Genomic DNA, 21,517 nt, shown 5'->3' with positions numbered 1-21,517 from the left:
CTTTAGTCTGCAATGCTGATCATAAAATTTTAAACCGTTCACACTTCATCGTTTTCATTCATTCGCTTGATCTACAGGATTAAAGTTTTGAAGCTAAATGAACCCTGTGGAAAAAAAGGGGTGCTGCACAATCCGTTAAAAGATTACAAAAACATTTTGGTGAGAATTTGTTTTTTAATTCAAAACCACAGACAAACAAAACAAAGTAACTTTGTTGCACTTTGAGAGCATATTTATCGTATTCTTTCTGCACCTGATGCAACTACCTTGGGTTTATGTTGCTAGCCCTAGGAAGTGGTGTAGGGTAGTAGGCCATAAAAGTGTATATCTTGAGGTAGTTTAGAAGAAACACTACTTGCTGTTGCACGGTGTTCTTTAACGTTCAATAAGAACTTAGAAATTTGTGTTCTCAAATCAAGATGCGTATTTATCGCTTTCCAAGCTTGTAGTGATTTCTCCAAGCATTTCGTAAATTTCTGCTACTGTGTCCACTCGTAGGGCCATTGAGAGGACAACTCGGGCATAGTATCAATGAGATCGTGGGTTCCCAAGTCAAGACAATTATATAAAAAGACGCACCATATCCAAAGATTACGCGATGGGTTCTTCAAACACTCTGGCCCATTAGAAGGGTTGGCCCGGTTCAAAAGTACCTCCTGAACTCTCCTTCCAAGCTACTAGGTTTCTCTTTTTTCACCATGTAAAGTACTCGCATCCACATTGTCAGCTTTGTCTAAACTTTGTTGCTGCTGTGCTTGAAACAAATTTTTCAACTAACATGCTTCTACTATAGAATTCTTCTATCTATTCGTCTATTCTTAAATACTTCTTCTTCTACAAATTCTTCTAAATTCTTCTTCTATTTCTAATCTATTTATCTATTCCATCTATTCTTCTTCTATCTAACAACTAACATGCTTATTCTTCAACTAACATACACGCTACTGGGGTTTCTTTTTTTCACCATGTATAGTAGCCTACTTGCATCCACATTGTCAGCTTTGTCCAAACTTTGTTGCTGCTGTGCTTGAAACAAACTGTTCAACTAACCTGCTTCTTTGCTAGACTAGAATTGAAAATTAACTAAGAGCTTTGACATTTTTACAACAAGCTAAAGTAATTTTCGTACAATAAATAGGTCGACTTCCCTAACATAAAAACGCAGCTGTATCATTTTTTGTGAAAACGGCTACATCTATTTTTTTCAGTTTTAACTGACAAAAGTTTTTGTATTTATTGTCAGACCTTGCTATTCAACATCAACAAAATGTGCACAGTAAACTGCCATTGTTCCACATAGGGAACAAAAATATTTGAACTAAATTTCATTTCCCACAACAGCCATCAGATTTTTTACGTGGAAACGTAAGTATATGTGTCTGGTAAAAATTATCTTCTTCAACAGATTAATCAAGTTTGATCAGCTGTGATCTCCCTTATGAACTGCCTCCATTTTGTTCTGTCTTTTGTTTTTATTAGTGCTTCCGGCATGCTTTTTATTCCCGTAATTTCCTTGATGTTGTCGAAATATTTCTTTTTTTTCGTCCTTTTGATTCTTTTGCCTTGCACCATCCCAGCCAACATTGAATTTTCCAACGAGTTGCTTCTTGCTATGTATCCGACATATCTCAACTTCCTAAGGTTAATGTTGTTAATCAGACTCCATTTATCGTTTATTTGTTGTGAAACAAATTGTGAAACAAATTCATTCGTTTTTCTTTCCGTCCAGCTGATGCGTAATAGTCTTCTGTAACACCACATTTCAAAACTTTTTAACTTTTTAATGTCACGTTTTATGTATATCCAAACTTCACATCCATATGTGGCAATTGGGAAAGCAAGAGTTCGCAGCAATCTTAATTTTGTGTTTTTACCGATTGACCTCTGTTTCCACACCGTTGTAGCCTAAGTGGTGTCACAGCTCTTTTTGCCATAGCAATTCGCCTAAATTCCGTACTATCGCCATAAGTGTCAGTTAGCCTATGACACTGCCAAGATAGCAGAAATTACTTACATTTTCAACAAGATTACAGTACCACCAATATATAAGTTTGGACTAGTTTCATCTTTTTTACTCATGGGCATCACTTTTGTTTTTGTGGGATGTTATTGCAAACCATATTCTTCACTTCTTCACTTGACCCTATTCAAAAGTTCTTGCAGTTTCGTTACACTTCCACCGACCAACACTATGTCGTCAGCATATCGAAAGTTGGTTACCATTTTTACTCCAATGTTCACAGAGCCATCAAAATTCTCCAACATTTTTTTCATTATGTGTTCAGTATATAGATTGAAAAGATATGGTGACAATATGCATCCCTGTCTGACACCTTTTTCCAATAGAAAAATACTCGGTGAGTTAACTTGCAGTTCTTACTGCTGCTTTTTGAGCAGTATACAGGCTTCGGATTAACTTGATCAGATTTGCAGGAGAGCCATAACCTTTCAGAATTGTCCACAATTGTTGGTGCTTCACTGAATCAAAAGCCTTTCGATAGTCTAGAAAACATAAATGGGTTGAAAGGTCGCGTTCTCTTCGTTTCTCTATCAGCATTTTAAGATTGAATATTGCGTCTTTTGTTCCTTTGCGGGTCTATAACCAGCCTGTTTAGAAGCTAATTCTTGTCCAATTTTGTTTCATATTCTTTTATTAATTATTGTTGACATTACCTTGCTGGCATGATTAATTAAGGCAATTGTTCGCTTGTTGCTGCATTCCGTTATATCGCCTTTTTTGGTTATGGGACAAATATTGACATTACCCAATCATCTGGCCAAATGTTGGTTTTCCATATTCTGGTACAAAGTTTATAAATTATTCTCACTGCATTTTCTCCAATGTTTGTCAATAGTTCGATGGGTATATCATCAGATCCGGGACTTTTTTGTTTTTACGAGTGTTTAAAGGATTTTCTTCTTCACTCAGCAGTGGTCGTGGCTCGGTATCATTTTCATCTTTGAATTGTGTAATTGGATTTGTTTGTACATTATCGATAGGATCTTTTTCTTTGTATAATTCTTCGCAATATTCTTTCCATCTATTTTTTACCTCATCTTTCTGCCACAAAACTTCACCATCTTTACTTTTTATGTTGTCTAGCTTTGGTTTGAACTTATTGGTTAAAGGGGTACTAAAGGAAAAACCTGACTTGGCGATTTTCCACATTCTTTCTGTTTAACATGCTACCATAAAACGATTTTCAATAAAATTTTGCCCCAATTGCGCTCTGACCACCATTGCCGCGCGTGCTTTTGTCAGAGCTTACAAAAAGAGATTGGGCTTGAGCAGCGAAGCGTGCGACTGTACAGTCTGCGTCACTAGAGACTAGCAATCAGCTGATCTCGCAATAATTGTTACTGCGGGCGATTTGATTGTAGGCTATGTATGTATGTACATCAAACAATCAGATTTCAACATCAAAACATCCGACAGTTTGCTCACAACATCAGATGTGTTAACGTGGTTTTTGTTATTGCTGTCTTTTGTGACGTATTCTCAAGCAGTGTATGCACTTTTGGTTATTTTGAAAAAAATGAAAATAAATAAAACATTGGACTTTGGGCGTTGCCAGCGCCATTAAAAACAATTTGTTTTCGGTAATTTTTTTTGAAATGTATTAAATGTATTCTTGAATGTTCAGTTTACGCATTGTAACGCTTAATTCCCGTTTGAAATTTTCAATTAGTAGGCCTTTAAGCTTTTTACCGTTTGGTATAAATTGCGACATGAGTTATTTGATGCATACTATTCGATTTTACAACATTGTTGTTCTATATTGTCTCGTTTGTCTTTTCTCATGGCCTTTTGTACCTCCCTATTGAGCTGAGCGTACTCTTGTCTGGCCTCTTCTGACTGGGAAATTTATATTTTCAATTTTTTTCGTTATTTTATTTTCATTAAAGTCTCTTCTCTAATCCAGTTGTTTCGTTTCCTGTTTTTCATTGGTAATGTGCCCTTGGCTGATTTTAAAATTGTTTCTTTTGTGTTATTCTCAACTGTTCCTTGTTTCAAAGGAATAATCTTCTGTCATAAATTGAAGTGGGGACAAAGAGTGTGTCATCTTTTCTAGCCGAAGCTTTAACGTTGCTTTTAGCAGTTGGTGGTCGGTACCACAGTTATCTCCAGGATAGGTTTTCGCTTTTTTAATGCTGCTTTTCTGTTTTTGTGAGATCATGATATGATCAATTTTATTTCGTGTTTTTCCATCGGTGATGTCCAGGTATACAGTCGACGAGGATGCTGTGCAAATGTTGTATTTGTGACTATAAACTTGTTGTTTTCACAAAACTCTATTAGTTGTTCTTGGATTCATAGATTTCATGTGTACTTGGTGCACAATTAGCTTTTCCTATTTTTGAATTTGTGTCCACCATAACTACTAAAATATCTCTTTTTGGAATTTTGTCCAATGTATCTTGTAATGAATCATAAAATTCAGAATTTTCTGCTGATGTAGTCGGTGCATGTATTTGTATAATTGTGATGTTACAAGGCTTAGCTTTGATTCTTATCATTAAAACTCTTTAATTTACTGGGATATATCCCATAAGACTGTTCGAAGTATTCCTTTACAAAAAACACAAACACCATGGCAGTATCCATCTCCATCCTCCTTCCCCAATTAAATAAGCAAATTATTATTATCATCTGTTCTGAAAGTACATTTTCCTTTCAATCTTGTTTCACTGAGCCAAGGATTTTCATTTTTTGTTGTTTCATTTCTTCACTAACTACTTTTAATATTCCAGGTTGTATTAATCTTCTTACGTTCCATGTTCCAAACATTAAATCTTTTCTTAGTCTCACACGTTCATCAGTTACATTTTCCGTGAATAGACTTCCAGAAGGATTTAACCTAGCCACATCATAAATGGCATGCTTTGCATCACCATGTAAACCAATTTCTTCCTGGGGGGCTTACTATCTGACCAACTAAAGTTTGTTTTCTTATTTAGTTTGTTCATAATAGGTAAAAATTGTAGCAGACTTGACAAGATTTCAAATTTTGCTTTATGGATCCCCAAGTTTATCCCACCCCGAAACTTCAATTGTCATAAACTTGACGTTTGCAGAAAGTTTTGTATCAGCAACATATTTTTTATTAAGTTGGTCAGCAGGGCATAACGACTCTTTAACTTTTTTTGTTTCTCGCGCAACGCTCAGAGTTCAAGATGGATACCACTACACTTTGCAGGATTACATTTTGTGTTTAACGATTCCTTAACTTTTTTTTTCCTTTTAGGTGGTAACCTGTAGGTATATAAAATGATGATTATTGGCTGCCTCAAGCTCATCTACCTGTATCAACTTTCCTCTTCCTGATGTTGGAGCAGACAAGGAGATGGCGTGTCAATCTCGAGAACTAGCAAGTTTTGGTAGAGAATTGATGTTAATTTAATTTGAATTTCTTTATGCATGTGCTTCTTCTTGATGCCCGCTTGAAGAAGGGCACCGGCGTATGGAAAAGGGCCACTACAATCTGACATCTCATTTGGCGGAGATGCCAGGGAGGGACGGCCAAAGGAAGGGTAGCTTTCGCTTAATCTTCTTTGGACGGGCCGCTGCAATCCTATAATCTCAGGGTGAGTGGGACGACGGAGAGGAATAAAGATTTCTCGCTACAATCACTCTTCCGACATCGGGCCGATTCAGATGAGTAAGACGGGTTAAAGATGGGTTGTTACGCCCTTGGCGGTCTAAACTTTTTCAAACATGTTCTACGAACGTACTGAGCTACTGAGACCCACTGCTGTAAGGGCAGGTGTCGAAAGGTCATTAAATTGATACGTCATCCAATTCACGCAGACCACGCACAGTGCAGATGCAGGGATTCATAGTATAGGGATCGCTAACTCGGCTGGATTTCTGACAAGCGGAGTGTAAAATTGTTGCCAGATATATTTTAAATTTTTAGAAAAACTAATTTTTTGGCATTTTTAAAGAATAGTGGTCGCCCAACGCTTGTCCATTTAAAACTAACCTGAAGTTTAAAGGTGCACAGATTGAGTTAAAGTAGTTTGTAGTTGTGTTACTTTGCAATAAGAAGGTGAATTTATAAACAAAATTTAAATAAAACTTAGAAAGAGAGGTTAAATTTGCAAAAAATACAATAATTTGATAAGTGAATAATAAAATTGCTTTGGATTGATTTTAAAATAGTTATTTACAGGCAAGTTTTGGGCAACTACTACTTTAAAAATGCCCAAATAATACTATTTCTAAAAATTTAAAAAATATCTGGCAACACTTTTACACTCCGCTTGTCAGAAATCCAGCCGAGTTGGCGATCCCTATATTATGAATCCCTGTGCAGATGGTGTGGTCTGTGGTTTTTTTCTCCTTGCCACACTCACAGATGGGTATGGAGCCATCCTATAATAGTGAATGTTGGAGAGGAATAGTCCGAGGCCACTGCAGTTGAGCTGCACCCAGGCTTGCCTTGGCAAAAGCATTTCGGTTAGATGAGGGCTGGTGTCGGAGTTTAAAATTTGGAGTCTTGGAGTTCTTCTTCCACTCTAAGCTCCAATGGTGGTCCACCCAGATATCGGCACTGATAGATTGATCTTCAGCAGTTTTCAAGAGTTTTGCGCTAGTGCAAATGGTTGTTCTGACTTCAGCCGCCTGGTTAGCTTGCTTACAGAATCGTAAAGACTTGGATGGTTTCTTTGCGACGAAGCTCAGCAGGTTGGATGTCTGCAAGGACAGGGAGATTGTCCGATGGAGTAGATCGCAAGTATCCAGTCACGATACACAAGGCGTCATTTATGACAGTGTCAATTTGATGGCAGAGATTACTGCGACTCCAAACAGGTGCAGAGTATTCTGCTGGAGCATGAACTAGCGCAATGGTGGCGATGCGCAGGATAGCCACCATTGAGAGAGGCCATTTGTAAAACGTTGCAATCTGCTTGGTTTACCACTTCCGGTGATGAGGGTAAAGCTTCTGTTGTAAACGAGCTCCATGATCATGCTGATCATGTGCCTGTCCGGGAGCAGGTGGAGCATTTTGTAGGTAAGGCCACACGGTGTTGCAGACGGGTGTGAGATCAAAAAACAGACCACCTACCGTCTTTGCCTCAAAGCAGTCTTTGATGTCTTAAGTGATGAGAGTAACTTGATCTACAGCAGATCTTCCACGTCGGAAACCAGGTTGCTCTCGGGAAAAGAGCGGATCTACAATTGGTTGACTCAAGTGTAGATAAGATGTTGGAAGATTTAAAAAAAGACGCATAGAAGAGATATAAGTTGATACCTCTTCGGATCCTCTTGTGGTTTGTGAGCTTAAGGATCGCGAATACTTTGACTCGTCTCCAAATTTTGTGGAGTTTGAGTTGGCATAAGCAGGAAAATAGGAAATTGCGCAGCCAAGACTTGTTGACGGCGCCAGCATGGAATCCAAGTTCGGGACAGAGGTTGTCGGGGCCAGAGGCCTTACGGTTTTTGTTTGATTGGAGGGCAGCGGTGAACTTCGCCGATGAGAATTCCCTTGAGATACTTTTATCGTCTGGTGTTAGAATTTTCCAGAGATCAGACGTTTCCCTCTTTACAAGTTTGGAGAACTTGCTGTCGCCAGTTCTAAAGGTCCGGTTTTTCACTAGTTCTGATGCAATGTTATTGGTAGTAATGGGACGTTGGCGGGAAGAGCGTGCTGAACGGCCCGTAACATTGTTGACAGTACTCCATGTTATTCGGCTAGAGTGTGTACTGTGTAAATTCGATAGTGTTGACGGTGTTTTTTCATCGTTCTAGCCTCCGTGAGTCCAGCCGATCGAGCAGTGTTGTTGTGGCTGAGATAGAGACAGCACCTGGTGTGGCACAAAGATAGGAGCGGTATAAAGTTTCGCACGCTAAATCCCAGCACCACAGCGTGTAGGTCTTTCGGCGGACGCGAGAGATAACTTGATTAATGGTATTTCTACACTTGTATCATTCATATCCGCTTATGAGTCAAGGCATACAAAGACGTTGTATTTATATTCTGACATAAAACTAAATGCACTTTAAAGTCTACAAATTTTCCCAAGACCTTGTTCTCCATTCCATAACTGCTAAAAATACATCGATTTTTCAGCCAGAGCGTTTCCGACCCAGAAAAAAATCAATAAGTTTTGTTGTGAGAGAAACTTTCAAGGTTACCTGAAATATTTTGCTTGGTTAATGTCCACCATTCTCTCTATTGACTCCAGTGAATCATTCTGTTGTATTTGTACGCAGCCAATTAACTGAGGTACGTCGTGATGATGACATACTATTGCTTTCTAGCCTGATAATTAACCCCACTCATCTCCTCCACTTCATCCATTTCAATTATTCAATTGAGATTTACTAAAACTGAATCACTCAGTAAAACATATCCCACAAGTTTTAATAAAAAAAGCTCTAAGGATGAAGCTAACAACGTGAACTAGACCAGTGTTTTTCAACCACTGTGCAGCGGCACACTAGTGTGCCGTGTGAGATCGTCAGGTGTGCCGTGTGAAATTATCTAATTTCAACTAATTGGTAAAAAACATTAATTAGGCTTATTATCTGAAAATAATATACCATTGTCGAGTGTACGTGCTGCAGTAGTGACTGATAGCGTAATCATCATGTCTTCAGCCTCTAGCCTACTGATAGCCTTGACTGGGTTAGGGCATGGTTAGGGACCCATATAGCTCAGCAGTTTTTGGAAAGAACATGACTTTGCAGGAGCAGGAGGAACTATAACTGAACTGAGACAAAATCGTGGTCTGAAGCTAAGCTTTGCTGTTCTACCTTTGGATAGATTTTGGTTGACTGTTGCCAAGGAGTTCCCCATTCTGGTAAACAAAGCTATTGCATTTTCCACGACATATCTGTGTGAGGTGAGCTTCTCGAGCCTGACTGCCATCAAAACTAAAAACAGATAGCGACTGAAAGCTTTTGAGGAAGAGCTTCGTGTGTATCTTTCTTCTTCCTGCCAGGATATCAGCTCTTTGTTTATCCAAACAGAAACAAAGTTTCACACTGTGTGAGTAAAATACACTGAGATTGACATTTTGTACATGTAACTCTTCATATTTCTCAGTGTAGAACAGAGAAAATTTAACACCAGTCGAAATCAAAATCACAACAGCTTCGCGTTTGTCTTCTGCAATTTCTGCCCGAATATCAACTCTGTGATCATCCAAACAGGCCCAGATATTGCACTGACAAAAACTAAAAGTAAATGAATTGTTGTTGTGTTGCTTATTTTATTGTATCCTTATAAAATTTCGTTTAGTGTTCCGTCAAATTATTTTAATGCATAAAGTGTTCCGTAGCTCAAAAAAGGTTGAAAAACACTGAACTAGACTGGCTACTAATGTAACAGCATTTTCTACAAACATCAATGAGAGAAAAGCTATTCGCACAATAAGAATGACATGGACAGATCAAAGTCCAGTGCTATGATGTAAGTAAACTTAAGTACCATATCTATCTAAATGCAGCCAACAGAACATAAACAAATAATGCTTTCCGAAGAAAAGTTCAATTAAAATCTATTTAATTGTTGCTACACTGTGAACGAACACTTTGTAAACACATTTTCAATACTGCACACTGTGACAAAGACGCCGTTGAAAAATGACTTTTGAAAGGACGTGCCAACAATGTGGTGAAAAACAACAACAAACGGGTGCTGATTGCGGATCAAATTTCTTACTGAATCATTGTATAAGAAACGTTAATTTATATAAATTCTTCGTTGTTTTTTCAACCACTTGTTCGACCTTTCCTCTGACAAACGAATGATATCTTTCCTGAGTTGCTTTGATAACGAACATGTGACAATCTGTGTTATGGAAAGTCAAGCAAACACTGAAAGTAATTTATAAAACATAATATGCTTCTACAATAGGCTTCTGGAATATAAACTTACCTCCCATAAGTATCACTTACAATACATTACTACTACTGACGCAACAAGTAAAATACATCTCTACCGAACGTACAGAAATATCCGACTCAATAGGCTAAGCCTGGACTCGAAGTACTTCAATTTATAACAATTTTACAATAACCTATAGCATATATAAAGAATAACCCTCAGTCCATGCGCACCGTGTGGAGGCCGGTGCGTTAGGCAGTGATGGATGACATGGTCTGCGGTCTGTTCCGTGGCACCACACTCGCATTCTGATGAAGGAGCCAGGCCCCACTTGTGCATGTCCGAACGAAAGCGGCCGACGCCAGTTCGCAGGCGGTTAAGCCTGTCCCACGCAAGCCTTTCGAGGAACATCCCCGGTGGACGGGGATCGGCGTCGGGTATGAAGTCACGGAGCGTGGAGGTGTGGTTTCGTCACTCCGTGTTCCACATGTGGTCTGTCCAGTGTTCCGCACATAAACCAATTTCTTCCGCGTTCTTAAGTAGTTGTGCAGCAAGCGCAAAGTTGCGTCTTGATTTCAGCCGCTGCTTTGAAAGTGGTGGTCGCTTGAATATTGCATAGAGGGGATGGTCGGGGCTCCTTTACGACGTAGTTCAGCGGGTTGGATGCCTGCTACGATGGGTAGGTAGTCCGTCGGAGTGGGAAGCAGGCATCCAGTCACAGTACGCAGTGCATCGTTGATGGGGGTAGGCCTATTAATGTGGTGGGTGTGAGAACTACGGCACCAGACAGGTGCTCAGTACTCAGAGGTGGAATGGGCAAGGGCTAGGGTAGCTGTACGAAGAGTTTTGGCATCAGCTTCCCAGGCGGAACCCGCCAATCGCCTCAAAAGTGCGATGCGTGTAGATTGTTTTTTTTGCTCAGTGACTTCAAGTTTCGGCGGTACGTGAGTGACCTGTCCAGGGTTATGCCGAGGTATGTAGATTCGACACAGTAGGGCAGGCGCTCCACATCAATGTTGATCTTTATCTTACGCTGTGCCTCCCGGTTGTTAAGGTAGAAGGCCGCCGACACTGTCTTTGCCTTGCTGAGCTGTAGTGTTTGCATGTCTTGGCTTAGGTTCCTCTCCACTGACTGCCAGTTTCCTGCTGAGTGCAGGAGTGCCAGGTCGTCTGCGTAAGCATATTTCCTGGTGATGGTGGGGGGCAAGTCGTAGGTGTATATGTTGAACAGGAGAGGACCCAAGACTGAGCCCTGTGGGACGCCGTTTTTAAGTAGGCGTAGTCTGCTTCGACGACCGCTACCGGTTAAAACTGCGGTTTTGCACAAGTTCCATCATCATATGGACCATGTGTCTGTTAGGGAGCAGACGCAGTAACTTGCAGGTAAGGCTGCTATGCCATACGGTATCATAGGCAGCCGTGAGATCAACAAACACGGCGCTGGCTTTCTTCTTTGCCAAGAAGCTGTCCTCGATGTCTTGGGTCATAATTGCGACCTGATCTACGGTTAATCGTCCCTGTTGGAACCCAGCTTGCTCAAGGGGGAGCTGCAGATCTATTATTGGTTCGACACGGGCGTAGATGAGTCTCTCGAGGATCTTGAAGGGGATGCAGAGCAATGAGATTGGGCGTTCGCTCTTCAGGTCCCCTGGGGGCTTCTTCGGCTTATGAACTGCAACCACAAGGGCTCTTTTCCAGATTCTGGAAATTCTCAGGTGGCGCAAACAGCAGGAAAAGAAGTCTTTTAACCAGGAATTTAAGGAGGCAGCAGCATGGAGTATCAACTCCGGGCATAGATGGTCAGGGCCTGGGACATTACCTGGGTTTATGTGCTGGAGAGCGGCGGACAATTCCTCCGTGGTGAACTCACCCGAGATGTTGTCCCCGTCTAGGGTTGTTACCCTCCAAAGGTCTGTCATTTCTTGTAAGACGGTTTTGTCTGACTCACGGTCTCTCGATTTGTATTTCCCGTTTTCCACGAGTTGTGAGGCGATGGAATTTTTTAAATCGGCTCTCCTCACAATTTTAGAACGCTTGGGTGTCCACAATGTGGCCTACTGCACCTAGTTGCAACGTCTATGTTTACAACGTCTATGTTTTCTGCACTCATGCAAATAATAAAACCCAGAGGTAATGTGAAAACATTTGAAGAATAGATTTTTCAAATCGTTATCCCTTACGTTACTGGCAAGGCAGTAAAGTGCAATCGTGTTGACATTGTCTTCGATGTATATCTGAAAAATAAAATCAAATCTTTAGCAAGAAACAGGCGAGGATCTGGATGTTACGTGGCTGTCACAAGTAATAATCGTCTTCCTCTCAACTGGTTCAAGTTTTTGAGAAATGACAGAAACAAAACTGCGTTATATCAACTGGTTCAACAAGCTGTGATAACTTCAGTCGATCCAAACTTGTCTATGATTGTTGTTACATCGTTAGATACAGCTCTTAGCAATCAAACAATGGACATGTCTGAGATTTCCGCGTGTGATCACGAAGAGGCAGACACCCGTATGTTTCTCCATGTGAAACATGGAAAATCCGATGCTATAGTCAAAACAGTAGATACTGGTAATTATTGTGGTAATTATTGCAATTTCGCGTTTTGACAAGTTAGAAATCTGTGAACTATGGGTTGAATTTGGAGTTGGAGAAAAAACTCGCTTTTCCAATCCATGATATTGTTTCATCTTTACCTCAATCTTATATTTAATCTCCGATGATTTGCGTTTCTTTGCCTTTATTTTATGCTATCACAGGCTGTGATACTGTTTCGTCTTTGGAAAAAAAAGCTTGGGATTGTTGGATGCTTAATCTTACCGAAATGTGTGGTTTATTTAACTCTCCGAATTTCTCTAGTTCTCCTAGTTCTATAAATGACGTACAAAAGTGTGTCATAGCTCTTTAATCTTTATGGCAATGGTCCTACTATCACGGATGTAGACGAATGCCGTTGATGTTTACCAATGGTTGCACTATTCAAAGGCTGCCACCAACGTCAGCTGCTCTGATGCAGCATACAAGCAGAGCGATATATCAAGCTGAAATATGGAAATCAAGCCTCGTAAATGTTCAGTACGTCAGCTTGTTCAGCTTGTTCCGTTTCGGACCTCAAGCCAATCCGTATCATCGATTCACGAAATGATACACCATTGTAGTTGTCAGTCTACTTGCGTCTCTCGATGTTCCTGTAAGAAAAAATCCTTAAAATGCACAAACCTTTGTTCATCCGAGTACGAAACATGCAATTCGACCACAAAATCTCCAATCCTCTCTGATGTTTCATCTCCAATCCACACTGACCATTCAAGAAACGCTTTTGACTTTCTAAATTCTATGTTGTAGCCTAACTTGAAAAACCTTGTCGTACGAATTGTCTTAACATCAAATTACGTATGGTAGGAATTTAACGTCGAAAACCGCTAGTTTTTTCATCTTGAATTGACAGTGTTAAGACTCTGACATTGCATCATCCGGTGTCCTGTATTAATTTGATTTGTAGATCGTAATTACATATTATTTTAAATTTTAAAGTGGCATGGCTAAAAGAGAAATTCACCCCTGGTAGTTACTCTTCTGGTTATATCCTTAATGACGTCGTTATTGCGTCATACTGTACTGGTATTATTGTTATTGCTTGCAATTGCAAAATTTTAAGCATTTGCAAAACTTATAGTGACAGTATTTGATCGCTTTTTTCGGAATAAACTTACCTTCGGTTCCTGAATTCAAGTTGACTAGTCTTAACAATGTCATGATGACATCATAAAAGAAATGACATCAATCATGACGAAACTATACTTTTGGGAATTGTGAAATGGTTTTAGTAACCGGTACTCCAACTAAAACCGACAGCAAACAACCAAAATAAGTTAAAAAAGCAAAAAGAAAAGATGACGTCATCAATCAAATTATTTTGTGTTTGTTTTGTCTCACTTATTTGTGTGCTTTTTAAGTTAAAATATACAATAATTAAATATGCAATTGCACAAAAATGCCCCAAAAGAGCTGAAACGTGATTTCTGGGGAAGTTCATGTTTTGCTGGTGATCACGTGACCCCAAAAGTTGCGGCACCTACTAAAATCAAAGGTGGGTTGACCAACAGCAAAAATATGCAAAAAAAACAACGTGTAACACGTTTAGCCTAAAGATTCCTCTAAGTGCCTGGACTATAATGCCTCGCAATTATACAAACAATCTGACAGGGGAATGCTTCAACTTAATCGAATTGCTCAACTTACCCCTGGTCATTGCTCAATTTACCCAGTACACTTCATGCCGGGGTAAGTTGAGAAACACGCAAATAAGTATCAACACAAAAAAAATATAAAAATCGCAATGTGACAAAACTCAATTTAAAATGTAGCTGATTCATTAGTGCTTTAAATTCACCCTATTAGAATTTTCCAAAACAAACCGTTCTTTTGTAAAAGCGACTTAAGCAAAAAGGTGCTCATCTTACCCTACCCTTCCCTAATAATGCCGTTAAAACTAAACGCATTGTAGCACTGGTTATGTAAAAAGTATAATGGTACATCACCAGTGTTTCCAATAGGGACAGTGGAAGAACCGGACGACTCACTTCCCTGATTTTATTGGAAAATGGATAGCTGAAGGGTCACTAAAAATTAGAAAAACATTTTCTTTGCTCTTACCTAAATTCATTCTCATCAAATGATTTGCTACATTTTGCTTGAAATTTTGGGTGCTAGAACCTCGGCAGAACCTAACTGCAGCAGTGTGAGGCTACTTACCGTTACCGCTGTTGCGTGAAGTCTACCTCTGCATTATTATGATTTAAATAATATTAAATAAACATGACGTCACGTGTTTCTATACATTTATTTTGGCGATATACACTTTGTACACACGTGGACACTGAACAGGTCACATGCGCTGCACCTGAGTATGCGACATATGGAAGTACTGTACAGTAGACCTCAGGCTGTGGTTGCACCAAATTTTGTCATAACACTGTGACCCTCCAGTTGTTCAGAAGAATAATGCTACACAGTCTACACTACATACAGGGTCATCAATAATTACGTTACAACTTAAAACAACTGTATTTGACATCAATATTTAGCATTAGCCTACAACGTTAATAAATTAAATATTTCTCTATTTCATATTTTCTAGGCCTAAATTTTATAGGCCATAAATGAAAATTTGAATAAATAATAGCTGTTATAAAGCTCCTCAAATCGGGCAAGCCAAGGAGTGATATTTGCAAAGACTAAAAACTTAACAAAATGTTGGTCTGGCGAACTTTCAAAAGGCACAAAGAAACTGGAAATGTCTTAATCGACCTGGCCAAGGTCGCTCTCGAAGCGCCAGAGCTTCAAAATTGATAAAAACAATCAGAGAAAAGGTGCGAAGAAATCCCAAGAGATCCATTCAAAAACTGGCAAAAGAGGCGAACATGGCCTATGGAACCATGTTCACACTTCTCAAGGAGGATTTGAAGATGAGCCCATTCAAGCACATGAAGAAGCAGGTGCTAAATGCCAATGCCATTGAGAAGGGGACACGCTGCCAAACCTTGTGTTAAGCGATAAGAAGAAACTTGATGTCCAGCATCATTTTAACAGTCAGAATGATCGTGTTTGGTCAAGAGATAGTGACGTGGAACCCTGGGTAGTCACTCGGAGACAAGGGGCGGTATCAGTGATGGTGTGGGCCGCAGTCAACGAATCAGGAAGGATTCCATTGATTTTTGTGGACCAAGGAGTGAAATTGAACCAAGAAAACTACCGAAATGATATTCTTGAGGGTGCATTGTTACCTTGGGCAAAGAAATACTTCAAAAAACGTAATTGGTCATTCCAACAAGATTCTGCCCCTTCACATGGAGCTAAGAGAACGCAAAACTTGCTTTCAGTCAGTGTGCCGTTCTTCATTTCCAATGAAGACTGGACTCCTTCATCCCCAGACCTGAACCCCGTAGACTTTGGCATCTGGTCTTACCTGGAGAGCAAGGTTTCGACTAAACACCACCAAAGTTTGGAAACGCTGAAGGCTAATCTGAAAAAAGAATGGACCTAAATACCTCAAAGAGGTATTCGTGACTCTTGCAGGTACTTTTCGAAGCGTCTCCGACTTGTTATCGACGAAAACGGCGGACACGTTGAGCAAAACTTGTTTTTCCTAAATATTTATTTATTTAACAATAATATTTTATGTTTATTGCTCAAAATTTTTCTACCATTTGTTAATTAAAGTTGTGCCATCAATTATTGATGACCATGTATACTACTTGTATACTAGGTAAGTGGCATAGATTTTTTCATTGGGCATTCAAATTTTTTTTCAAATCGATACGAATTAAAAATCGCTCTTCTGCTAATAATAACCAGTAAGTTTAGGGCTACCTTATGTCCTCTTTTAAGAGAATTTTTCCTCTTTTTTGAAAAAAAATAAATTGTCCTCCGAGAACACCTAAAAATGCTCAAATGTCCTATTTTTTTACATTTGTAGTGTTCTTGCTCATATTTTCAACAGGATTTCATTGTTATGTGACTTTTTCGCAATTTTCAACCATTTCTGTACTAATGCAACATTCTGATTTATAGATTTTCAAAAAAACATTAACGTACTATTTGATCTGCTGTTCTAAACAATCCTAGACGTTTATTGAACATACTACATTGCTTTGCGATTGTCTTAAAAACCACATAATGGTCGGATGAGTGCGAGTGGAACTGCAAATCTACTTGTGAGGAAATTTCCTCATTTGAGGAGATCTGATCGGTAGACACTTTTACGTATTGCACTGCCCGAAAAGGTAACCGCAACCATGCGTGACATACGACATCGTTGACGTTGGTAGCGCTATCATGCGTGACATGACTCAACACGTGATTAACTGGTCGTCTTTATCGAAAGATTTTGATACAAAGAAATTTAACTGCATGCATCGCCACAACCAACGTTGCCTAATGGTTAGGGCAGAGGAGTAATAATTTCGATTGCATGGGTTCGATTCCCACCCTCTGCTAATACTATTTTTTCTTCTTCAACTGAACTGAGTGCAAGAAGAATCGTAGTGACTGCAAACAATGGAGTTTATGAGAAAAGTTGTGACTAAAACACCAGTAATGTCATATACGATACGCATGGTTGCGGTTGCCTCTTCGGGCAGTGCAATACGTAAAAGTGCCTACCGATCTGATCAACCATTTTATGAAAATGAAAAATTAGACAAATAAAAAAACAACAAAATTAAAAAATGGAGTAAATCGCAAAGAAATGAAACATTAAAAAACGCGAAAACTTGCAAAAGAGTTTACCATATTTACATTTTAAGCTTCTCACACTTTTAGAATGAATTATTGTTTTACCCAGATCTATTTTGTAGCCTATTGATTCAGCGCTTGTGGACGTTGCTGATTGCCAACTTAATAGTTTGACTAATTTGTCAAGTGAAGCAAATCGAAAAAATAATCTAAAGTGCACTATGCATAACATACAGCCTATTTCAAAATAAATCGTGGCATGGATACTTACAACTTATGTGAGTGCAATGTGCAAATGTAGAATGACTTTAATCCATGATGCAGCCACAATGGTACAAGGAAAGAAACAGCCTTTTAGTTGAGTCTGTCCTTAGCATCTCATTAACAGCTGTATACAACTTCCATTATATTTCGTGCAAGTAATTTTATGATTTCGTTGAAGCTGATCCTTTTATTCTGAAAAAAGTTAAGGCATGGCTACATGCAGATATTGCCTGATTTGTCACATTTTTATGACATTATTACATCACATTTCCATTTTGTCACACAAATCTAACAAATCGCCTTTCGAGAAACAAACAAACACTCATCTGTTTTTTTTTTTCTGCTGTAACTTTTGCTTCATACGTCCATATTATTATCCAACAAGGATGTAAAAAATTCTTCATACGTAACATTCTACTTGTACATAATATTGATTTCCATTGAGGATAGGGGATCTCCTGACTAAGAAGCAGCAGGCAAGAGATTCTCCATCAAGTGTCAATTAATCATTGTGTATTTGAATAAGGCACTAAAGATGCTCTATAGTTGTAGAGCGAAATGCATAATTATGCCATTTATTTTTGTAATGAACATTCTACTTATATTTTACCCGCTGGCGAAACGTGTCCTCCTTTTAGGCGATGAAAATATGGTAGGCCTAAGTAAGTATTATTGAGCAAAATTGGCCTATTATACTCAACTTGCATTGACGATAATTCTTTAGTTTGCAGCAAACTAAGTGAGTAAGCGAGGAGCCGAGAAAAAATACGCTCCGGAGCAAAAAACTGAGCACTTAAGCGAGTTCTCTTGCATAGAAATAATTTCGCGGCAAAACCTCAGGTCTACACTCGATAGTCTTGCTGCTAGTCAAGCAACTGGGAAGTGTGTAGTTGTTAGTTTGTATTTGATGCTCTCCTGCCACACCTGTTACTAACTTTATAATTTCACTAAGGTGTCAGAACACTTCTTTCTGAAGTAAATTGCGTGTTTTCAACCTTATCTTTTTGCAGCATTTTTTACACAAGTTGAGTTCAGTTGCTTTTATTTCTGACCATGACCATCACAATAAAAATAACACTCGTTAACATTTGAAAGCCATTATTGAATCATTGAATGACTGCAACAACTTAAAGTGCATGCTCATTTCGACTAGTTATTAAAGAACGGTTGGTTTACTTCTTGCTTTGGCGCAAACTTTTTGAAACGTGACGTCATTGCGGTTGAAATACTCACGTGACTGCGGTTCAAGCAAGCAAAATCTTTTTTCGAGCTTGTGAGTGTAGACAAGTGGTTCTCAACGGGGGCGGTACCGCCCGGGGGTTGTTTTGATTTTGCAGGGGGGCGGTATGATTACCTCGGCTTAAGGGGGGCATTTTGATCATTAGGAGACATTCTGGTTTAAACCATCTACTGCCCAGCGTAACGATTTCGTCAAAGAGCTCGTATCTTCGTGGTAGTATTTCCTAACTCATACCTGTTGGAAAAGGGATTCAGCTGTGTTGTTCTGCTACATAGGCTACCAAACACCAAAACCCACTTGACATATCCATAAGAGGTGATCTTCGAATGTTTCCCACTGGCTTTACAACGGATGTGAAGAAACTGGCACTTTCTCACCAAGCCCAAGGGTCACACTAGCTACCACTACCAGTAGGCCTATAGCCTACTGTTTTCATGCTCACCAATACAGTAAGCCTGTATAGGCTATTTGCTTTTCATCAATTATAGTTACTAGTCTCTAGTACCCTTACAGCCTGTTTCACCCTAAAAGGGGATCATAGAATTATATTTCTATTAGAACAAAGACCTTTTGATAATCCCCCTTTCAGGGTAAAACAGGCTGTAAGGGTTTTAGAGACTGGTAACTAGTCTGGATTTGATGTAATTCACTCTGCTTGGCTTTTTGCTTGGCATTGAGCACTTTCTGTAGTATTAATAGTATTTTTTTCGCTTTTCGTAATTAATTGTTTTTGTTGGAGGGCGGTAAAATTTTGCCAGTTCATGAAGGGGGCGCTGGGCCAAAAAAAGTTGAGAAACACTGGTGTAGATGAAACGAGCTTAAAAAATAGCTTAAGCAAGAATTTCTAAGCAAGAACACTTTCTCGTGTAGACGCACCTTTACTTAGATGACTTAGTTTGCTTACTCTACACCAGGGTTGTCCAAAGCCTGGCCCGCGGGCAGCATGCGGCCCGCGACCTCCTTCAATGCGGCCCGCCGCCTCTTCTAGAAAACTTTTAAAAATTACCGTATATCCTCGCATATAAGCCGACCCTAGAAAAACAACCTTAAAATGGTAAATTTATAAAAATCCGCATATAAGTTTTATGTTTAATTTGTAATGAAATGATATCTGTTTGAAAGAGTACAATGTACAACGACACTACAGCACTCTTCATGTCACTGGCTATGATAAATACACTGGTGAGGCGCGGCGAGCCCTACTCAATGATCTCAAATCAAACCTGCGTAAGCGTCAAGAAAACATGTTTCAATTAGTGAAGCCTTCGTCTTCTACAACCATTGCTTCTTATGATGTATCACTTTTGATGGCTAAATCCAAAAAACTTTAATGTATTCAATGCTCCGCTGACTATAACTATATCAGAAGCCGATGACGATTTGCAGCTTGAATTGTGTGACTTGCAAAGTGACCAGTTTTTATTAAGCAAAGCTACACTGCCAATCACTCAATTTTGGCCTCTTCTTTCTGAAGAGCATTATCCTAATTTACGCCGTTTTGGATTGCACTTGCTGTCAATGTTTGGCAGTACCCACCTTTGTGAAGCAGCATTTTCCGCAATGAAGTCGATTAAATCCAAAGAGAGGAATCTACTTAAACAAACATCTCTCGAAGCCTGCCTTCGTTTAGCCTTAACCTCAGTTGACATTGACACAAAGGAGCTGGCTTCCAAAATGCAGGCACACCCATCTCACTGAATTTTAAGTAAACTGTACCGTTTTACGTACTTCCTTAAATATTTTTTACGAATAAATTTATGGTTTATTCTTATTCATACTTGTCAGTTATTTATAAGGTTTCCTGATCTACTGACGTTGCTTAAAATTTCCAAAACTCTCTTATTCGTAGTATTCACATCTTAGCTTCTTTAATCTATTCCCCAATATGTTTTTATGATAAATATAAAGATTCATTTACACATGTACGTGTTTTACTTTACATCTGGTACGGTGAGACAGTGTATAAGAGGAAAAACGTCAACTGCGGCCCGCGATCTAATTTCTTTGCCGAATGCGTCCCGCGTCCCATAAAGTTTGGACAACCCTGCTCTACACAATGAATCACGAGCATTATAGGTACGTTTAGTGGCGTTTGCGCCATTTTCTTACTGAGGAGGAAAGCGTTCGATATAATTTGACATTATTATATCAAGAGTAGCCTAATGCTAACCTACTTTATAGTCTGACTAATGATTAAGTTAGTCTAGCCTGTCTGTTGGTGAAGTGTAAACTCTCACGGTCTTGCGTATGCCACTGTGTTTTTGGATTGAATTATTCGATAGGCTATGTGAATATGAAGAACATGATGGCCTAAAATAGGCCTAAAGAGATAAGTAACAACCGTAATAGTTCGAATAACAGGTAATCTTCAGATTAAGGCACGAATCGAACCTCTTTGTGAAAGGATAATTTCCGAATGCAAGTTATTACGGTAATAAACAAAAATTATCGCCTGTTGAACATAGCTAGGCCTATATAGCAAAAAAGAATGCCCACCCTATAGGGCCGTGTGAGCATCATCTTGCCAGCCCCTCCAAAATTCACTAGTGGGCCTCTCTACTTCTTTGTAAAAGTGCCTAAATTTTTTTCAAACAATAGGTTGTGAATTCGGATCAAAACATCAGACTGATTCCACAATCTGTTGGGACTCGATCTTTGACTACACAACAATACGAAGGGCTATGGAGTTCAATTAAAAGAACTAAAAGATTTTCATCATCATTTTCAACCTGTGGTATCTTACTGCCGAAAGGCTTTCCTTTTTCTTGCCAATTTAGTCGATTGTGAGTTTGTTTATGCCAGTTTGTTGTTTGTTTGTTCCAGATTCCAAAAAAGCAGAAACTAGGGAAAAGAATGACGCAGTGTTTGTCTTGAAAAAGAAAGACGCTGGGTTGAATGCAAAACACACCACTTTAACAAGGTAGTTACAAAAAATTACAAA

General features: G+C 39.2%; 1 protein-coding gene across 2 annotated transcripts in view; it reads right to left on the bottom strand.

Annotated features, from left to right (window-relative positions):
* LOC145767122 (NACHT, LRR and PYD domains-containing protein 13-like) overlaps window positions 1-21,517 on the bottom strand; it is a 207,471-nt gene that overhangs the window by 66,077 nt on the left and 119,877 nt on the right. The gene's annotated exons all lie outside the window — the stretch shown is intronic.

This window comes from Aplidium turbinatum, chromosome 3, assembly GCF_918807975.1.
Source record: "Aplidium turbinatum chromosome 3, kaAplTurb1.1, whole genome shotgun sequence".
Classification (NCBI taxonomy): domain Eukaryota; kingdom Metazoa; phylum Chordata; class Ascidiacea; order Aplousobranchia; family Polyclinidae; genus Aplidium; species Aplidium turbinatum.
This window is presented reverse-complemented; position numbering and strand designations above follow the sequence as displayed.